The 22232-nt window shown below is 37.2% G+C and overlaps 1 protein-coding gene across 37 annotated transcripts in view; it reads left to right on the forward strand.

Annotated features, from left to right (window-relative positions):
- JMJD1C (jumonji domain containing 1C) overlaps positions 1-22232 on the forward strand; it is a 316832-nt gene that overhangs the window by 88225 nt on the left and 206375 nt on the right. The gene's annotated exons all lie outside the window — the stretch shown is intronic.

The following is a 22232-nucleotide window of genomic DNA, read 5'->3' on the forward strand; positions in this document are numbered from 1 at the left end:
TTGAGAATGGGTGAATTTATATACTGTTGAGGAAGTCACAGCTGCAGGTATTAGAGTCATAGATATTAGTCTTAATTTTACAAATTCAATGCTGTAATAATTAAGAGGCCCAGTGATGAAACACACACTGTTTTTGTGTGTGTGTTTTTATTTGTAATTGTACTGAGTCATCATATTAATTTGAAATACCAGGGTCATGTTTTCTCAACTGGTGGACATTCTAGAACAAGATAGGCTCTGGCTCATAATGAGTTCCTGGGAGACAACTTTGAGTTTTGTCTTCAAACTAAATGCCTTTGTCTTTGCTTGTTAATACTACTCACCAAATATATTTTGTACTACAAGCCACAGAATAAGATTGCTTTTCCTTGTCCCCTTGTGTTACTTGGGGCTATGTGACTAATTCTGACCAATAAATGCATTGTTACAAAAAATGATGTATGAAAGAAAACAAGTATATTCTTTTCTAAGTCTATGATGCTTATTTTTTATTGAAATATAGTTAATTTATTATGGTAGTTTTGGGTGTACAACATGTTTGTTTTCTTTTCTTATTGCAGATTATATTGCATTATAGGTTATTAAGATATTGGGTATTATGTTCTGTGCTATATAGTAAATCCTTGTTGCTTATCTCTATTATGTGTAGTGGTTTATATCTGTTAATCCCTTACTGCTAATTTGTTCCTCCCCATTATCTCTCCCCCCTTTGGTAATTTTCTCTTTTGTGATTCTGTTTTGTATATGGATTTCTTGGCATTATTTTTTAGATTCTACATGTAAGTGGTATCACATAGTATTAATATTTGTTTTTCTTTTACGATTTAAAAAGGCATAATAGTCTCCATGTTCATGCTTGTTGCTGCATTATGGCAATATTTCATTTACTTTTATTGATGAATAATAGTTCATTGTGTATATGTGTGTATGCACACATACACACACATATATATCCCACGTTTTTAAGCTAATCCTGTCTTGACACTTGACAGGTTTCCGTGTTTCGGCTGTTGTAATTGTGCTGCTTCTAAACACTGGTGTGCATGTATCTTTTTGAACTAGCCTTCTCACTTTTTTCTGGGTGTATACCCCATAGTGGGACTGTTGGATCACGTGGTAGCTCTATTTTTAGTTTGTAAGACACCCCCAGAGTGTTTTCTACAGTGACTGCACCAGTTTCCAACGCCATCAACAGTGTACTTGGTTCCCTTTTTTCCATATTTAAATTTGAAATTCTTTAAAGCTGTCTTTTTTGTTTTTTGTCATCCTTTGGATCATGACTGGTAGCATTTTGAGATGCTGTTTTTTCCATAGGTTTTGGTCTTTGAGTAAAAATGATGACCAACACCTCCTGTCAACAATAATGGACAAAGAGCATGAAAAAGAAATAAATTTTAAGCTGCAGAGGTTTTGTGGGTCTTTGTTACAGTTCTGTCGCCTACCTTATTCTGACAAAGACTGTTCTTTTCCTTTTTAGACTTTGAGGTTTGCATTAACAGTTATGTTAAAATAATTTTAAGTACTAAAGTACCATAATACTTTACTAAAATAAAAGCCAAGGATAAGAAAAAGTTAAAATGTATTTTAGTCACCAGTTTTTTTTTTTTTGAGTTTTAGTTTATTAACCTTCTTGTTTCCCTTTCTTTTTTTGCATTGTTCTCAATTTTCTTTCTTGTTTTGTTTCCAGAGTATCTGGTGAGGTGTGTGGTTTAAAAAACCACAGTGACAACTACAACAACTATGATCAGTTGTAACCTTAGAGAAGAGTTTGATTCCAACACTTATCTTTGCTTACAGTCAAGGCGGAATTTCTTGTCTATTCCCAAACCTTGCCTTTGTATAGGAAAAATTTGGTTCTTCATTATAGAGTAAATTCTAAATACTAGAGCTCTAAAAATACTCAGTTGGTTTTTTTTTTTTATGACACACTGTTCCTACTTTTCAGTGCGTGGTGAATACTTCGAAATGAAATAATCTTCTTCAATCTGTTTGAAATCATAAGATTTATCTATTTTATTTTTCTAATTAGTTTTGATGCACATTAACTTAGGGAATAAAACTTCTGTTATGCTACTAGAGTTTTGTAATCATTGAAATCACAGTTAGAGCTACGAGTTGAACATTTTCTCACTACTCCTTTCCCTCTCTCTCCTGGTAACCATTAGTTTCTTCTCTATATCTATAAGTCTGTTTTGTTTTTTTTATATTCACCAGTTTGTTTCATTTTTTAAATTTCACATAGAAGTGATAACATCTAGTATTTGTATTTCTGTCTTATTTCACTTAGCGTAATACTGTCCAAGTCTGTAGAAGTTACAGACAGCAAAATTGTCATTCTTTTTATTGACTGAGTAGTTTTCCAGTGTGTGTGTGTAGATATCTATAAACTATGCAGTTATCTGTTGATGGGCCCTTTGATTACTTCTTATCTTGGCAATTGTAAGTAATTCTGCTGTGAACATTGGTATTTTTTTCAAATATTATATATATATCCAAGAGGGGAATTGCTGGGTCATTTGGTAGTTCCGTTTAGTTTTTTTGAGAAACCTGCATTTTGATTTCCACGGTGGCTATGGCAATTTGCATTCCCACCAGCACTGTACAGGGTTCCTTTTGCTCCACATCCTCACTGGGTTTGTTACTGCGGTCTTTGGATTATAGCCAATCTGGAAGGTGAGGTGATATCTCATTGTGGTTTAAATTTGCACTTCTATGATGATTAACAAAATGGAACATCTTTATATGTGCCTGTCGTTCATGTGTTTGTCTTCTTTGTAAAAATATTTATTCAGGTCTTCTGCTCAATTTTTAATTAGGTTGTTTATTTTTTGATTTTGAATTTACGAGCTTTTAATATATATTTTCAGTATAAAGCCTTACCTGTCATACAGCTAACAAATATTTTCTCCCATCCAGTAGATTATCTTTTAGTTTTGTCCATAGTTTCCTTTGCTGTGTGAAAGTTTTTAAGTCTGATTAGATCTCATTTGTTTATTTTTGCTTTTATTTTCTTTGCTTGAGATTGATTGAAAAAAAATATTGCTACAGTTCATGTCAGTGTTTTACTTATTTTCTTCTAGGAGTTTTATGGTTTCTGGTCTTGTATTTAGATCTTTTAATTCATTCTGAGTTAATTTTTGTGTATGATGTGAGAAAATATTCTAAAGGTAGCTGTCCAGTTTTCCCAGCACCACTTATTGAAGAGACTGTATTCTCCATGGTATATGCTTGCCTCGTTTGTTGACTGTAATTGACTGTAAGTGTGTGAGTTTATTTCTGGGCTCTCTGTTTTCTTACATTGATATACGTATCTGCTTTTGTGCTGGTATTGCACTGTTTTGATTACTGAGTCTTTGTAGTATAGTCTGAAGTCTGGCAGCATGATTCCCCTACTCATGGTCTTCTTTCTCAAGATTGTTTTGGCTATTCAGAGTTTTTGTATTTCCATACAGATTTTAATATTTGATATAGCTCTGTGAAAAAAATGCTACTGTTACTTCGATAGGGACTGTGTTGAATTGTAGGTTTCCCTGCCTTATGTGGTCATTTTAACAGTTCTATTCCAAGAACATAGTAATCACATCTTTTTGTATCATCTTTAATTTCTTTTATCATTGTGTTACAGTTTTTCTAGTATAGGTCTTTTGCATTCTTTGATAGGTTTATTCCTACATATCCTTTTGATACATTGGTAAATGGGATTATTTCTATGATTTATCTCTAATTTATTGTTATTATAATTGTTCATTGTTTTTCATAGAAATGCAACATATTTCTGCATATTAACCTTGTATCCTGCAGCATAATGAATTCTTTGATGTACCTAATAGTTTTCTAGCAATGTCTTTAGGATTTTCTGTGTGTAGTATCTTAATACTACAGTTCTTAATAGTTTGCACTCCTTTTATTTCTTTTTGATTGCTCTTGCTATGGCTTTAATACTACATTAAATAAAAGTTTTGAGAGTAGGTATCCTTATCTCAGTCTGGAACTTAGAGGAGATGCTTTCAGCTTTTCCCTGTTGAGTATGTTAGTTCTGGGCTCGTCATATGTGACATTTATTATGTTGAGATTTGTTCCCTCTGTGCCTTCTTTCTGGAGAGTTTTTCTCATAAATGGGTGTTGAATTTTGACCAAAGTTTTTTCTGCATCTATCGAGATGATCAGATGATAATTGTTCTTTATTAATGTGATATATTGCATTGATTTGTGGATATTAAAAAATCCTTGCATCCCTGGGATCCCACTTGATGATGGTGTAGGATCCTTTTAGTGTGTTGTTGGATTTGGTTTCCTTTACCAGGTTAAGGAAGTTTTAGGTTTTTAGTTTTTCAAACATGCTTCAACCCCTTTCTCTCGTTTCCTTTTGGGACCCCTATAACAAGAATATTAGTGAACTAGATATTGTCCTAGAGGTCCCTTAATCTGTCCTCTTTTCTTTTCATTCTTTGTTCTTTCTTGTTCAGAAGCAGTGATTTCCACAACTCTGACTTTTAGCTTGCTGATAGGTTCCTCTCTATTATTTGCAGAGGTCCCCACCATCTAGGATCTAATGATCTCTGATGATCTGAGGTGGGGCTGATGTAATAATAGTAGAAATAAAGTACACTGTAAATGTAATGCACTTGAATTATCCCAAAACCACCCCCCCCCCCCCAAAAAATCCTTGGAAAAATTGTCTTCCACAAACCAGTCCCTGGTGTCAAGGTTGATGACCCCTGGAGTCTAGTGTATTTCTCATTTCAGTTACTGTATTCTTCATCTTTGGTTGTCCTGTACATTTTCTGTCCCTTTGTTAAAATTTTCTAGCTTCTTGCTTTGTGCAGTCAATCTTCACTTGAATTCTTTGTTCATTTTTATGGTCACTGTCTTGAACTTAATTCTTCTGGGACTTTTCTTTATCTTTTGCCTGGAACATGTTCATCTGTTGTATCATTTTGCCTGATACAAAATTCTTTTAAAATTTTAAATGTATCTGGTAGATTATTTTTTGGGCCTGGGAGAAGTAGCCTCATCTATATATGTACACTGAGAATGCTTCTTGTGATACTATTATTCTTTGGTAACCTGTTGTGCTTTGTTACTTGTTTAAATCGATCAAGTCATAAAGTGAAGAATGTATTCAAGATGACTTGGGTCAAAAATGTTTTCCAAAGTAGTTGACATCAGTCTCTGATCATATAAAATCAGAATGTTTCTGTGACAAATTTGGTTTTAATGATACATCTTCTTGTAAACTCAGTTGTCCCCTAATGTGAATTACTTGCAAAATGAATCACTCAATTAAGTTGCTACTATTAAAATTTTCATACTCATAAAAAATCATTGCTATAAGTATTTTTGCTATGTTAAAATTATTCCTGAAATTTCATTTGGACATTCAGCCCTTCTGTGGAGTGTGAAATTAAAAAGTCAGTTACAAATTTTTAACTAAATTGTAGACTTTTATGTACAAAATTTATGATTTTAAATGTATGAATTCTGTGAGGAGAAAGGGGATAGACTTTGCTACAAGTTATTAATTACAAAGCTAAGGTTCTGTTTCTCTTCTTATGTAAAATAGTGTTCTTTGTTTAGCTTCTTACAGTGCTAGGAGAATTGCGTAGTTCTTTTGATTGGTTCCATGCATTAGAAATCTGACCTTTAACAGATGTTTGAGAAATTGCCAGCACAGACAGCATTAGCCAACTAGACATGTTCCCCTTGTTACTTGACAGGCCTTTAGTGGTTTAGTAACGTATCAAAGAAATTTAAACATTTTTTTTAATAATACCAAAATCTTTCTAAAATATTAAAAGCACTTTGGAAAATATTGATAAAATGAGATATGTCATTTTTCCCAAATCAAGGATTACAGTTAAGGTAGTTTTAAAATGTGATTGTTTATTTTATAAAACAACAATAAAACAAGAAAATCCTGTATGTTGAATGAATAGTATTTTACTTTATTGAAAAATTTGCTTATGAAATTTTCATTCAGGATTAAAGCGTGTTTTTTATTGCCTTGGTCTTTTTTTTCTCTTGTGCAGTGTAAACAATTTTAGTGTTCTTATTTGATTGTAAATACTGTTCAAAAGTATAGAATTTTTACATAGAGATTATGTATCACTGAACACTAACCATATCTGGAACTCATAACTAGGAGCAGGATGCTGCATAAATGTATGTTAAAGCTTGTTTTCTGAAGGACAGTCTCTCTTTAGAGGATGTAAGAGATTCAGCTGTGTAGTTGAGGGTGTTCAGCATGAACACTCTAAGCTCTGTTTCCTTTAATCACATCCTTTGAATGTGTAGGAAGGAGGAAAAGGAGTACCATAATGTTTGAGAATCAAGTGTTAATTTTATAGTACTACCAGTTGCCAGACTAGATCTTTTCCTTTCAGGTGTTGCTATTCCATAGAATATTATATTTGCTTTTCATTGTGTCAGATGTAGGTAAAAGATTTTATTTTAAGGAAAATTTAAGAAATATAATGTTATATTTAGTTCTACTTCTGGCTTTGTAACAACTATGTATGCCTTAAGATTATATACTGAGCTAGTTCTTTAAAGGATTACAGTTGATAGTTGGTATAGCTTATATGTCACCTTAAAAAAATTAAAGGTTTTTTAGAGGTATCAGATAGTCTAAGAGTAACTACGTTAAACTAAAACTTTAAAAAATCTTGACATCTATGCTATAGTTTTGTTGAGTCCATATGAACCAAACTTAATGGCCTGTATCAGTTACACTGCAGGAAAAGCCAGTTTTATACATTTGTACATAAAAGCCTTAAAGAAAACTATGGGTAATTATTTCTTCAGTAATGTTATCAAATTACAGTAACTTTTTAATTACTGTGTCTCCTGATACAGTAATTAGTAAATTAGTAAATCAGTGTCTCCTGATAAAAGTCACATATGAGATTTTTTAGGTTGAAAAAGTTATTAATAAGCTGGGACTTTTAAAAAATATGTATATGGATAGGACACTAAAATTTATAGGTAAAATTCAAAGCTCTCAGCTTTTCAGGCCATGAGCCACCCATCTTGCAATAAACCTTTCTGTGCTGCTGCTGCAAAGGTAAACAATTACAGGTAAAATTCTAATGAAGTTTATCTGCACTGTGCCTGTGATATTACATATACTAAAGTAAATAACCATATTTTTATTATTCAGCCCACGCTGCTACATTCACTCATTTTCTTTTTTTTAAATTTCTTCATTCATTTTTGACTGTTGGGGCTCCGTTGCTGTGTGAGCTTTCTCTAGCTGGGGTGAGCAGGGGCTGCTCTCTAGCTGGGGTGCACGAGCTTCTCATTGCGGTGGTTTTCCTTGTTGCAGAGCGTGGGCTCAAGAGCACAGGTTCAGTAGTTGCAGCACACGGGCTTAGTTGCCCTGCAACATGTGGGTTCTTCCTGGATCAGGGATTGAACCTGTCCTGCATTGGCAGGTGGATTCTCCTCCACTGAGCCACCAGGGAAGCTCTACTCATTTTCAAAACCAGTAAAATGGAGTTGGATCTTAAAAAGAGGGCATTAGATTGTAGAAAAGGCATCTGATCAAATTCACTCCTAAAGCCTTTTGGGAAAAACTAAGCTGTTGTTTTTCAATTTATCCAACATAGCTTGCTTGCTTTCTTTCAGTGTCAGAATAATTCTTTTTTTATTCGATAAAGTGTTTTTCCGCATTTCTATCTTTCTTTTACCTCAGAATACTAGCATCACAATCTTCTTTTGGTGAGGGTGCTTATGAGAGCTGTGAAGAAACTGTGAGAATGGTTTGAGCACCTTCCCTTTTGTGATCTGGTTAAATTTGATCTTTAAATTGGAATTTGTAAATCAGAAAATACAGCACATAGAGTCATGTGCTTCTTAAAACAAAACTCAATAAGAAAGTTAAGTAGATAAGGTTTTCTCAATAATCAATAATTTTAGAAGAACATAGAATATTCAGCTAACATTGTAAGAAGTCTAAATACCTTTGTAGAAGTGTGAGCCTTTCAGTCTTTATTGTTCACTGTTTACTCAGGTTCTCTCTCCATTGATTTGGTTAGAATCAATCTTAATTTTTCCCCTATTGATCTGGGATTTATCAGTGTTTGTCATTTTTTTTTTTCTTTTCCTTCTCAACCCAGGGATTGAACCCACATTACATGTCGGATTCTTTACCAGCTGAGCCACCAGGGAAGCCCAAGATGTCGTTTTTAAATTCGCTAATTTTCATCACAAAATATTTGTGACTTTCTTGCATTCAGCCTTTAATCTGACTAGAAGGAGAAAAGTTTAGTTACTTGGCAAAAGTTAAAAGAATTTATTTAGATGTCTTAGCATTTATCGCTCTCTCGCATGGGTGCACACACATACAGCACGTAGCACAGCCTCTGCCGTTGTCTTACCTCCTGATTTCTTTATCTCCTATCAAAAGAGAGAAATTTTTTTTCAACATAAGGCAGCTGTGAAGGGCATTTTTCCCACCAGAAAGGAGTTTAACCAACTGTTTTACTAAATTAATCTTAAGATTTCCTCCTTTCCAGTAGTTGCCACTATTTCATAAAATTTTCCTACAGTATGAAATTGTGTCTATTTTGTTACTCTCAGGATACCATTCTTATAAATCTATACATATAAATATAGCATGTCATTTTTTAAAGATGTTATTGTTATATAAGCAGAAGTAAGTTTATTTCATCACTCATATATATAAAAGGCAAAATACAAGTAAATAATCTGTTTTGGTATTTAGCTCCAGACTTCTTAAAGTTCAAACAATTGTATGTGAAAATGAAAGTCGCTCAGTTGTGTCCGACTGTTTGCGACCCCATGGACTGTACAGTCCATGGAATTCTCCAGGCCAGAATACTGGAGTGGGTGGCCTTTCCCTTCTCCAGGGGATCTTCCCAACTCAGGGATTGGACCCAGGTCTCCCACATTGCAGGTGGATTCTTTACCGGCTGAGCCACAAGGGAAGCCCAAGAATACTATAGTGGGTAGCCTGTCCCTTCTCCAGGGGATCTCCCTGACCCAAAAATGGAACTGGGGTCTCCTGCATTGCAGGCAGATTCTTTACCAACTGAGCTATCTATGAATCAGCTATTGAAGAGTGCTTGTCTTTGACCTATTTTCTCATTATCTTTTGAAGATAAAGATACATATTGAAAAATAATATTAACTATTTGAAAATGATATTTCTTTTACTCTGTCTGATTAAATGACTTAGGTTTTAAGATAGCTGACCTATTTTCTCATTATCTTTCGCAGATAAAGCCATATATTGAAAAATGATATTAACTATTTGAAAATCATATTTCTTTTAGTCTGTCTGATTAAATGACTTAGGTTTTAAGATAACTCTGAACTAGTCATTTTTCAATGATATTTTATTTAGCAACTATTTTATGATTGTTTTGATGTATATGCTGTGTTGTGGTCTTACCGTTATTTCTTTTATTTAAACCATATCATAGTCAAAGAATATATTCTGTTCTTCTTCCTGAACCCAGTTTGGGTCTTTTCACCAGGGCTCAGCATGCCAGTGTACTGACAGCAGGTCGTGGTAAAGGAAACTTTAGTGTTTATTTCAGGGCACCAAGCAAGGAGAAACAAGCAGCTTATGCGCAAAACACCTGAACTTACCAGTGGTTTTCAAGTAAGGTGTTTTTTTTTAATTATTTTTTTGGCTGTATTGGGTCTTAGTTGCCACATGTGGGATCCTTGTTGCGTTATGCAGGATCATCTGCAGTGCGTGGACTCTCTCGGTGTGCTGTGCAGCCTCAGTGATTGTGGCACATGGGCACCAGAGCAGGCTGGCTTCAGTAGCTGCAGCACGCAGGCCCTCTAGCTGTGGCCTGTGGAGTCTGGAGTGCACAGGCTCAGTAGTTGTGGCACATGGGCTCTCTAATTGTGTCACACAGGCTGCAGTGTGTGTGGCCTTTCAGAAGTTGCAGTGCATGAGCTCTTTAGTTCTGTCACGTGTTCTCTGGAGTCTGCGGGCTCAGTAGTTGTGGCCGATGGGTAGTTAGCACAGCAAATGTAGTAGTTAGCACAGTAGTTAGCACAGCTCTAAACTTACCTTCAGATGAAGTCACAGAGTAAGTATTTGTACTTCATTGTCTTAACCTGTTACAGAAAGTGATTCTGAAGTGTATATATATACATGCCACTTGTAGGACTTCAAATTAAATGGCTGTATTTATTGTATCAGTGCAATTGTCAACATATTTTTATCTTACGTAGTAAGATACTGGCTTATTTAACTCATTATCTTTTGCTTTGGCTCCTAGAAAGCTCTAGTCCCTCTGACAACTGTGAATGCCATTAGGTAACCAACATTTGTATGTGCTCAGTTATACCTCTGGCTAATTTGGAAAACTCAGCAGTGGCCACAGGACTGGAAAAGGTCAGTTTTCATTCCAATCCCAAAGAAAGGCAATGCCAAACAATGTTCAAACTACCGCACAATTGGACTCATCTCGTAGCTAACAAAGTAATGCTCAAAATTCTCCAAGTGAATCTTCAACAGTACATGAACTGTGAACTTGCAGATGTTCAGGCTGCATTTAGAAAAGGCAGAGGAATCAGAGATCAAATTGCCAACACCCCATAGAAAAAGCAAGAGAGTTCCAGAAAAACATCTGCTTGTCCTTCATTGACTATGCTGAAACCTTTGACTGTGTAGATCACAACAAACTGTGGAAAATTCTTAAAAGAGATGAGAATACCAGACCACCTTACTTGCCTCCTGAGAAATCTGTATGCAAGTCAAGAAGCAACAGTTAGAACCGGACATGGAACCACGGACTGGTTCCATATTGGGAAAGGAGTATGTCAAGGCTGTATATTGTCACCCTGCTTATTTAACTTATATACAGAGTACATCGTGCAAAATGCCAGACTGGATGAAGCACAAGCTGGAATCAAGATTGCCGGGAGAAATATCAATCACCTCAGATATGCAGATGGCACCACCCTTATGGCAGAAAGTGAAGAGGAATTAAAGAACCTCCTGATAAAAGTGAAAGAGGAGAGTGAAAAGCTGGCTTAGAACTCAACATTCAAAAAACTAAGATCATGGCATCCCATCCCATCACTTCATGGCAAATAGATCAGAAAACAGTGGAAACTGACAGATTTTATTATCTTGGTCTCCACAATCACTGCAGATGGTGACTGCAGCCATGAAATTAAAAGATGCTTGCTCCTTGGAAGAAAAGTTATGACCAACCTAGACAGCATATTGAAAAGCAGAGACATTACTTTGCCAACAAAGGTCCGGATAGTTAAAAATCTATGGTTTTCCAGTAGTCATGGTGAGAGTTGGACCATAAGGAAAGCTGAGCGCCAAAGAATTGATGCATTTGAATTGTAGTGTTGGAGAAGACTCTTGAGAGTCCCATGGACTGCAAGGTGATCCAATCAGTCCATCCTAAAGGAAATCAGTCCTGAATATTCATTGGAAGGACCGATGCTGAAGCTGTAATACTTTGGCCACCTGACGGCGAAGAACGGACTCTTTAGAAAAGACCCTGATGCTGGGAAAGATTGATGGCGGGAGGAGAAGGGGGCGACAGAGGATGAGAAGGTTGGATGGCAGCACCAACTCATTGGACAGGAGTTTGAGCAAGCTTCAGGAGTTGGTGATGGATAGGGAATCCTGACATGCTGCAGTCAGTGGGGTCACAAAGAGTTGGACAGGACTGAGCAAATGAACTGAACTGAATTGAATTGTGAGGGAGCAGAGGCAGGAGAAAAAATGAAATAAAGTTTTGGATAGAGAAGTTAATCACAAACTCAGCAGGGTAACTCAGTTTTTTGAAGACTCAGTGTTATTCTTTGATCTTTAAAGAAAAATACGTTTTTTATCTATTCATGTAACTACTATCAAGATCAAAATACAAAGTACCCTTTGCTGATGCCAGTGCTGAATTGAATCTCAGAGAAAGGCTTTTAAGTGAAATAGAAAAGAGCTTTATTGCTTTGCCAAGCTAAGGGAGTGTCATAGTGGGCTAATGCTCGCAAAACTGTGTGTTCCAACCTGGGGGATTTGGTGAGGAGTTTTGTACCAGTGGCTCAAGGGCAGATAAGGATAAAGGTATTGGAAGGGCCTTCATCCCTTTAATCTAGCCTCAGGTGGTCTCCTGGGATGAATTTCTATGCCACTCAAGTTTATCACATTGTCACCTTCTCTGGAATGAAAAATGCTTCATTCTCCTCTGGTTCTGGCAAGTTCTAGTTCTCCAGGCCAATGCTCTGGCCACCTGATGCGAATAGCCGAGTCACTGGAAAAGACCTTGATGCTGGGAAAGATTGAAGGCAGGAGAAAAGGGTGAGATGGTTGGATGGCATCACTGATGCAATGGACATGAACTTGGGCAAACTCCAGGAGGTGGTGAGGGACAGGGCAGCGTGGCATGGAGTGGTGAGGAATTGGACACCACTTGGTGACTGAACAACAACAACTTCTACGAGTGACACTGTGGTAAAGAACCCATCTCCAGTGCAGGTTAGAGTTGAGAGACTCAGGCGCTTTCCCTGAGTTAGGAAGGTCCCCTGGAGGAGCGCGTGGCAACCCACTGTACTGTTCTTGCCTGGAGAATCCCATGGACAGAGGAGCCTGGTGGGCTACAGTCCATAGTGTTGCAGAGAGTTGGACACGATTGGAACGACTTAGCACGCATGTACAGTCTACAGAAGACCTCAAAGGTCCTACTGTGTGTACACCTTGAGGTGGATCCAGGACCCTGCCCCCGGACTGCACCATTGTTTCTTGACTGTTTGTCCCTTGTCTCTGCATCTTTTGCAACTATTTGAAGCTGCTCTTGGGAACTCAGGAAGGATCATGGAGGTTAAAACCTAGTCTCTACAAACGTGACATGGGAGAAACAGAACTTCTATGCTCAGGAGCCCCACAGGGTCCTGTGTGGTTTCACTCCCGGTTTTATTGCTTTCTCTATTTCATTAATGTGATTTGTTACAAAAGATAGTGTTTTGATATATTAATGTAGCCCTAGGGAACTAATAAATTCATTAATGTTATTGGATCTACCAGAAATTTATTCTTTATTGGCATAAAATATTTCATTGTACAAATATATCGCAATTGAGCTCTTTTCCAAATTGCACGTAGCTGGGTTGTTTCCAAATTTTTTGGCTTTTGAATAAAGTTGTATTCACTTGGAAATTTTGCCTATTTTCAGATATGTGTAATAGTATTTTTCTTTAATTTTAATTTACATTTCATTGAATAATTTGTTGAGTACTTTTTCATATGCTTATTGGCTGTATGGATATATATCTTTTTGGGGGTCCCTGACCAAGGCTTATGTAATTGGATTGCTTGCTTACTCTTTTTGATTGGTAGGAGGTTCCTTTATGTATTCTGTATATATGTGATTAATAACAGGATTTGGGACTAGAGTGAGGCAAGGGCGGTACTCATTCCAAATTTAAAGAAACACCTCTCTTGGGGTTGAGTTCCCCTCTGCTGCTGGGTTGCTTTTCCCCAAAGCATTCCTGTGCTTCACTTTCTAATTCAAGATTCTGTTTAAATTCAAGATCCTATTCATTTGAAAGATCATATCTAGAATATCACCCCAGTCTTCTGTCATTATATTACCCTAAATACCTGTTTTTCTTCATAACACTTATTACCAACTGACGTATACTTAACATGTATAGGTTATTTTTGGTTTATTGCTCTCTGAAACAAATTATGCTCTGTAAGAGTTGGGGCTTTTCTTTTTGTCCCCGCATACCAACTTACTAGAACAGTGTTCGGCATGTAACAAAGTCGCAATAGGTATTTATTAAATATTCATAAAATAATGAAATTGAGAAGAGCTAGTCTCTGAAAAGTGAGTTCCATTTTAGACATGCTAAATATGTATATGTGATTGATACAGATAAGAGATTGAGCTAGTCAGGGATTGGCAAATACTTCCTTTAAAGGACCAAATAGTAAACATTTTATGCTTTGTGGGCCTTATGGACTATGTCCCTGGACTATGTCCCAACCAACTCTGATACCAGAGTGAGAAAGCATCTATGAACAGTGCATACATTAGTGAGGGTAGCTGTGTTTCAATAAAAATTTACGTACAAAAGTAGGTAACTGGTTTGTAGGACCTGTTTGCTGACCCTTAGAAGATGTAATGGAGAGCTATAAATATGAAATGTAGAAGCTTGATCTTGATTCAGAATGTAGTCATGTATATTTTGCATTATTAAAGTGAGATGATGAAAGGAACTGTGCTAAGAAAGATAATCTGGTGGTATTAGGTTAGCTGGAGAGAAATTGTGACTGGAGGTATTACTCACCTCAGGTTCAACTGCTAACTGGTCAGAAGCCAGTACTGGAGAGACAGGCCTTGGTTGCAAATGAAAGGTCACTTTATCCAGGAGGCCAGCAACCTAGGGAGATGGCAGCTGCTGCTGCTGCTAAGTCGCTTCAGTTGTGTCCGACTCTGTGCAACCGCATAGACGGCCTCCTACCAGGCTCCTCTGTCCCTGGGATTCTCCAGGCAAGAACACTGGAGTGGGTTGCCATTTCCTTCTCCAAGGCATGAAAGTGAAAAGCGAAAGTGAAGTCACTCAGTCGTGTCTGACTCTTAGCGATCTCATGGACTGCAGCCTACCAGGCTCCTCCATCCATGGGATTTTCCAGGCAAGAGTACTGGAGTGGGGTGCCATTGCCTTCTCCAGGGAGATGGCAGACTCTAGTCCAAAAACCTGCTCTGAAGATTCTGCTCAACAATGCAAGTTTTTGAAGCAGGAGTTACTGGGATGGGAGGGCGGGAGGTGGAATCAGAGTCTCAGATATCTTCCACTGCTTGATTGGTAGTGTGGTGACAGGGTGGTGTTCCTGGCATCTTGTGCTCAGTTTGAAATTACTGTCCTCCACCTGGGTTGGGACCTTGTTTCTGCAGAAGAACCCTAAGGCATTATGATGTATATTCCTTGAGGAATCAGGACCCTGCTTTACTGCTGCACTTGCTTCTTGATTGCTCCTCCTTTGTTTCTGGGCTTCTCTCATAGCTCAGTTGGTAAAGAATCCACCTGCAATGCAGGAGACCCCAGTTTGATTCCTGGGTTGGGGAGATCTGCTGGAGAAGGGATAGGCTACCCACTCCCGTATTCTTGAACTTCCCTTGTGGCTCAGCTGGTAAAAAATCCTCCTGCAGTGCGGGAGACCTGGGTTCAATCCCTGGATTGGGAAGATCCCCTGGAGAAGGGAAAGGCTACCCACTCTAGTATTCTGGCCTGGAGAATTCCATGGACTGTATAGGGGGTCAGTGGGGTCACAAAGAGTTGGACACAACTGAGCAGCTTTTCACAATACCTTCCCTGATGAGCAGTTGTTTGAATCTGCCGTTTGGAACTCAGGGAGAGTGAAGGAGTCTGAATGAAGCTATTTCCTACAAACTGGAAACAAAGACATGGGTGGGATTGGTATCTAGAAGGGCCCCACAGGCTCTTGCTCAGTAAAAACAGTTACGAAACAGACTTTATATAAAGCTTACTATATGTGAGGCACTGCACTTCCTTTGCCCCTCTTTTTTTCTCAGATTATGTTCCTGAATTCTGTGTCTTGGCTTATTCTTTGTCTTGGCTTATTCTGTGTATCCTCCGGTAATGTCTCTGAAAAGGGCTGCCTGTTTGGACATATTTTAATGGCTAGTTCATCTGAAAGTATCTGTATTCTACCCTCAAACTTGACTCATGTCTGACTGGATATAAAATTCTGAATTAAAGATGGGACATTCTTCCTTAGAGTTTTGAAAGCACTGATATATCTTCCAGATTCTGATGTTGCTTTTGAAAAGTCATACTATTCTGCTTTTTGATTCTTTTATAAGATATAAGCATTTGGGATCTTCTCTTTTGTTTGTGCTTAGAAATGTCACCACAACATTTCTATATGTACATCTCTTTTCATCTGTGTGCTTGGCTCTCTAGGAGTTGCTTTTCAGTATGGGATCTTGGAGTTTCAATTCCAGGAAAATTTCTTGAATTGTTTTAATTCTGTCTTTTCTGAATTCTTTTCTTTTTCTCTTTTCTGGAAATTTTGTACTGGGATATGGGACCATACTGGTCCTCTTCATACCATATCTTTAGTAAATAGTAAAGACTATTCTCTTTTTGTTCCAGGTAGTAGGAAAAGTTTCCAACTACATATTCTAACTTTTTTTTTGCTTTTCATCTCTGTTCTTTATTTCCTTAAACTTTTCTGTTCCCTGAATGGTTATTTTTAAATTCTTTTATAATCCTCTTTCTGTGTTTTTTATGTTGTTTCTATTATATTACTGAGACTATTGATATTAGCTTTTGTGTGTTTTTTGCTTGTTTTCTTCTCCCTTCAGAGTCTTATTTTTTTGCTTTTTTTTCCTCTGTGTAATCCAGTGTCTGGGTTTTATATTTCATGTTTTCTCCACATAAAATATTTGATGTTCCTTTTTGACTGCTCATACTTAATAACATAAATCTTAAAAAGCACTTTGGGAGCTTTTAGCATGTGGGCAGGATTTGTTGACTGTAGTCTTACCTGCTTGGAGATCAGCCCATGTCCTTGGGGAACACCTGATGTCTGTATATTTGAATGTCTTTTATCTTAAACTGGTCAGGTTTCCCAGAGAAACAAATTAGTGTTTTCCCTGGCTCTCAAAAGTTGAACCCTTTGAGGTAAAAAGACTGTGTGGGAGGGAAGGGATTGGTTCTCAACATCTCACTATGTATAGCTTCACTTTGTCATCCTATTTCAGTAATGACTTCAGCTCTGATTGAGAGACCCTCTGATAATCTATTTCTAGGGGGGAAAACTCTTTTTCTGCCAAAGTGGGAGAGGAGGCAGTTGCTAGGCTACTGCCAGGGAGAGATCAGTGGTCTGGCTGTTGCTTAAATAGACTAATTCTTTCGATTAGGCCTACTTTACCCTCAACCAGTTTTTGACTTTGAGGGCTTCTCTGCTGTAAGCTGGAGTGTTTATCACCTTTCCCAGATTCTTACTTTAGCTTAATCTTTCATTTCATGAAAGTCTGCTACCATTGCTATTGCTGTTATTTTAGTATTAGTTGATTCTATTTTCCAGTTGAGTTTTTTTTGAAACTTAGCATCCAACATATTATTTTTCTTAAATTTGAATCCTGTGGAGTCATCTGAGTATCTTGATTAAAGTATGAAGATAGGACCCCGTGGATTACTTTTGAAGACATTGAGTTTTACTTTAGTTCTTGGTTAGTATTGTAAATTATGTTTGTTTATACAGTTATGAGTACCTGGTTGTACTTATTATTAATGATCCTATATTTTAAAATTTTATTCTTAAAGATTTTCAGAATCTTTCCCTACAATATTTTAATTAAAAACATCTAGTGTTACCCTAGTCTACCTGAAAAGAAAAAATATACTGATAAATAAGTTTAGGATAACTTGTGGTGGAAAAGAAATATTTTCCAGGAATAGCCTTTTAATTTTTTTAGTGCTTATAAGCCATCTTCAAACAAAAGTTTTTGTGTTTTGGATACAGATCATTAATGGATTGTCAAAAATCTTTTAAACTCAAAGGGTATATGTTTTTGTGTTTTTTAACATAATTTTCTTAAAATTTTTCTTCTTTTCAAAATCAGTGTTAGAAATTGTTTTCTTACGTTGTTTTACAGGCTATACACATTAGAGGTGCAGCCTAATTCAGGGTCTGTAGAGAAGACATAATTTTAAAAGTGGATAGGTATTCTCTCACTGTCTTCTTTTCTCATTTCAACTTCATTTACTTTTTAACTATGTTTCTTCTACCTTTTCCAGTTTTCTACTCAATTCTCCTTGGTGGAGAAGATGGATGCAAAAGAGAAGGTGTGAGTAGTTCTTTATTCTCTCTGCATCTGTTAACATTACATCATCTTTTCCATGCAATATTCTTGTTTCTTCCTAGTTCATCTCTTATGCAGCCAGTGGACTCGTTTGGTTTTCTTTTGTATCATTTATAAAATTTAGCTTATTCTGGTGTACTATTCTTAGGAAGTTGGTGTTAATTTTATGAACATTTTTAGTTACATTTCCCTCCTTCCATTATTTATATATGTCCTTTTAAAATCTGGTATCTGAAAATTATATGTAGTCATACTATTTCACTCACTCATCACCTTCATTAATTCAATCCACTAAAATTATTTAAGTTCCTAAAGTGTATCAGGCCCTGGGAAATAAAATATTGGTAAAATAGTACTTTTCTTAGTAGAGTTCATATTTTCATAGGGAATATCGTCTCCCATTTCTCATTAGAATTATCCACATCTGTATAATTAAAAACTAACTTTTGCTCTTTGGTCTCTCATTCACATTGTGAATAGTATTTCGTTTTGGAACTGTGTGTACTATTATAATAGTAGCGCTCATGTTTGAGTTCTGGCTCTACCAAATGTTGACTGTGTAATGTTGGATAACTCATACAACCTTTCTGTTTTAAAGTTTTCATTTATAAAATGTACTTAATATCTACTTTATAGAGTTGAATTGAGAGAATTTAGATGTTAAAAAAGAATTGAGAAATGTACGTACATGTATTATGTGAACTTAAATTTGAAATGCTTTATAATGGTGTTTTTAATACGGATTGCTATCTAAATATTTATTGCAGTCCTTTTGAAATATGATTGTAAATCTCCTTGAGAGCAAGAATTATGTTGTATAGACTTTTACCTGTTGAAGATGGTAAATAGCAGTGACTTACAGTTTCAAATTGAATTGCCTAAATTTGTTGATTATTTCTTTTCACCAGTTTCATTATTGATAATAATCAATACCCATATGTTTTAACATTAAGAAAACATTATTAAAAAAAATTCTCCATATGGCCAATTTCCATTATATACTTGTAAATATTATTGCCTCTGATTGTTCTCCTTCCCAAATTTCCATAATGTCACCCTTCAGTTCGGTTCAGTCACTCAGTCGTGTCCGACTTTGTGACCCCATGGACCGCAGCACATCATGCTTCCCTATCCATCACCAACTCTGAGAGCTTGCTGAAATTCATGTCCATCGAGTTGGTGATGCCATCCAGCCATCTCATCCTCTGTCGTCCCCCTTCTCCTCCTTCCTTCAGTCTTTCCCACCTCCAATACTTTGACCACCTGATAAGAAGAACTGAATCATTGGAAAAGACCCTGATGCTAGGAAAGGAAAGATGTCACCCTTAGGTTTGTGGATTTCTGGCGTCTCTGCTACTCAGTAGTCCTCCTTCTTTGCCTGTTTTTGAAAGATAAAGACATGTTGCTGTTTTCTGATAACGAATTTCCTTTTATATATGAAGAGAATTTTACTTTTTATGTTAAAATACTAAATACAGGTTAAATATTAATGTGATTTAACCATTGTATAATTAAAAAATCATTAAAAATATTAGTGTGTCTGTGTCTTCTCCCCTCCCCTTTCCCACTCTTATTTTTAAGTGAAACTGGCCTATTTCTCTGGAGGAGGCAATGGCACCCCACTCCAGTACTCTTGCCTGGAAAATCCCATGGATGGAGGAGCCTGGTAGGCTGCAGTCCATGGGGTCGCTGAGTTGGATACGACTGAGTGACTTCACTTTCACTTTTCACTTTCATGCATTGGAGAAGGAAATGGCAACCCACTCCAGTGTTCTTGCCTTGAGAATCCCAGGGACGGGGGAGCCTGGTGGGCTGCCGTCTGTGGGGTCGCACAGAGTCGGACACGACTGAAGTGACTTAGCAGCAGCAGGCCTATTTCTCTGATGGTTCTTCTTAACATTAAATTCATCTTAATTTTCCTGAATAACTATTTTATGGATCATGTCTAACATTTCAGTGCAATTAAGTCTTGATCATGGTGATAAATCTCTAGCCAAACATTTTCTTTTTAGTCTTTATGAAGTACATCATGCTTCAAGGACAAAAAGAGAAGCCAACACGTGTCAGCTACTTTGAATCCTTTTCTTGCAATATCATGTTTAATCTTTACCAGAACCCTCTATAATATCCATTATTACTTCTATCTTGCTGATTTGAAAACTGAGGCTCAATGAATTTTTGCCAAAGTCTCAGTGTTCTTGATTCCAAAGAATATTCTGTGTACACTGTAATATGTGACCTGGAAAGTAGTGATGCAGAACATTGAACATCACTCCATATCTTCCATGAAATCACTTCTGTAACTTCATCATCTGAATTTAAGATCTCCATTTTTCCATTGTTGATCTTGGTAAATTAAATTTTATTTACCTAGAATATATTTTGGATGCATATTTCTAAGGTTTTAAAAGGTTCATGCAACTTGGATAGAAAATAGGGATTTGGGAGCAGTAGGTAAAACTTGTTTTACCCTCGGCCAGTCTGTTGAGTTTCCTAGTGACACTTTTATTTCCACCTCTTTGACATTGACCTTTTTTTCCTTTAAATCTTCCTAATAGCTCAGCTGGTAGAGAGAGAATCCACCTGTAATGCAGGAGACCCCAGTTCAATTCCTGGGTAGGAAAGATCCGCTGGAGAAGTGATAGCCTACCCACTCCAGTATTCTGGTCTTCCAGGGTGGCTCAGCTGATCAAAAATCCGCCTGCAATGAGGAGACCTGGGTTCCATCTCTGAGTTAGGAAGATCCCCTGGAGAAGGGAAAGGCTACCCACTCCAGTATTCTGGCATGGAGAATTCCATGGACTGAGCAACTTTCATTTTTGCTTTCACTTATAGAAGCAAATAAACAGTATCTTCTGTGTCATGGTAGCTAGTATCAGTTCAGTTCAGTCGCTCAAGTCATGTCTGACTCTTTGCGACCCCATGGACCACAGCACGCCAGGCCTCCCTGTCCATCACCAACTCCCAGAGTCCACCCAAATCCATGTCCGTTGAGTCAATGATGCCATCCAACCATCTCATCCTCTGTCGCCCCTTTCTCCTCCCGCCTTCAATCTTTCCCAACCTCACGGTCTTTTCAAATGAGTCAGCTAATCCACATCAGGTGGCCAAAGTATTGGAGTTTCAGCTTCAACATCAGTCCTTCCAGTGAACACCCAGGACTGATCTCCTTTAGGATGGACTGGTTGGAATTCCTTGCAGTCCAAGAGACTCTCAAGAGTCTTCTCCAGTACCACAGTTCAAAAGCATCAATTCTTCGGGGCTCAACTTTCTTTATAGTCCAGCTCTCACATCCATACATGACCACTGTAAAAACCATAGCCTTGACTGGACAGACCTTTGTTGACAGAGTAATGTCTCTGCTTTTTAATATGCTGTCTACGTTGGTCATAACTTTCCTTCCAAGGAGTGTCTTTTAATTTCATGGCTGCAATCACCATCTGCAGTGATTTTCGAGCCCCCCAAAATAAAGTCTGTCACTGTTTCCATCTATTTACCATGAAGTGATGGGCCCAGATGCCATGATCTTAGTTTTCTGAATGTTGAGTTTTAAGCCAACTTTTTCACTCTCCTCTTTCACTTTCATCAAGAGGCTCTTTAGTTCTTTGCTTCTGTCATTAGTATGCTGTCATCTGCATATCTGAGGTTATTGATATTTCTCCCGGCAATCTTGATTCCAGCTTGTGCTTCGTCCAGCCCAGTGTTTCTGGTGATGTACTCTGCATATAAGTTAAATAAACAGTGACAATATGCAGCCTTGACGAACTCCTTTCCCAATTTGGAATCAGTCTGTGTTCCATGTCCAGTTCAAACTGTTGCTTCCTGACCTGCATACAGATTTCTCAAGAGTCAGGTCATGTGGTTTGGCATTCCCCCCTCTTGAAGAATTTTCCACAGTTTGTTGTGATCCACACAGTCAAAGGCTTTGGTATAGTCAATGAATCAAGGCAAATTGGAAGTGGTCAAACAGGCGATGGCAAGAGTGAACATCGACATTCTAGGAATCGGTGAACTAAAATGGACTGAAATGGGTGAATTTAACTCAGATGACTGTTATATTTACCACTGTGGGCAAGAATCCCTTAGAAGAAATGGAATAGCCATCATAGTCAACAAAAGAGTCCGAAATGAAGTACTTGGATGCAATCTCAAAAATGACAAATGGTTTCTGTTCGTTTCCAAGGTAAATCATTCAGTATCACAATAACCCAAGCCTGTGCCCTGACCAGTAATGCTGAAGAAGCTGAAGTAGAACGGTTCTATGAAGACCTACAAGACCTTCTAGAACTAACACCCAAAAAAGATGTCCTTTTCATTAGAGGGCCAGTATACATAGTATGGAATAACAGTAAGATATAGAGAAATTTATAAAGTGTTGTTATTTATCTACTC

Source organism: Bos grunniens, chromosome 28 (genome assembly GCF_055505025.1).
Source record: "Bos grunniens cultivar Pamir isolate PY7600 chromosome 28, Bosgru_T2T1.0, whole genome shotgun sequence".
NCBI lineage: Eukaryota > Metazoa > Chordata > Mammalia > Artiodactyla > Bovidae > Bos > Bos grunniens.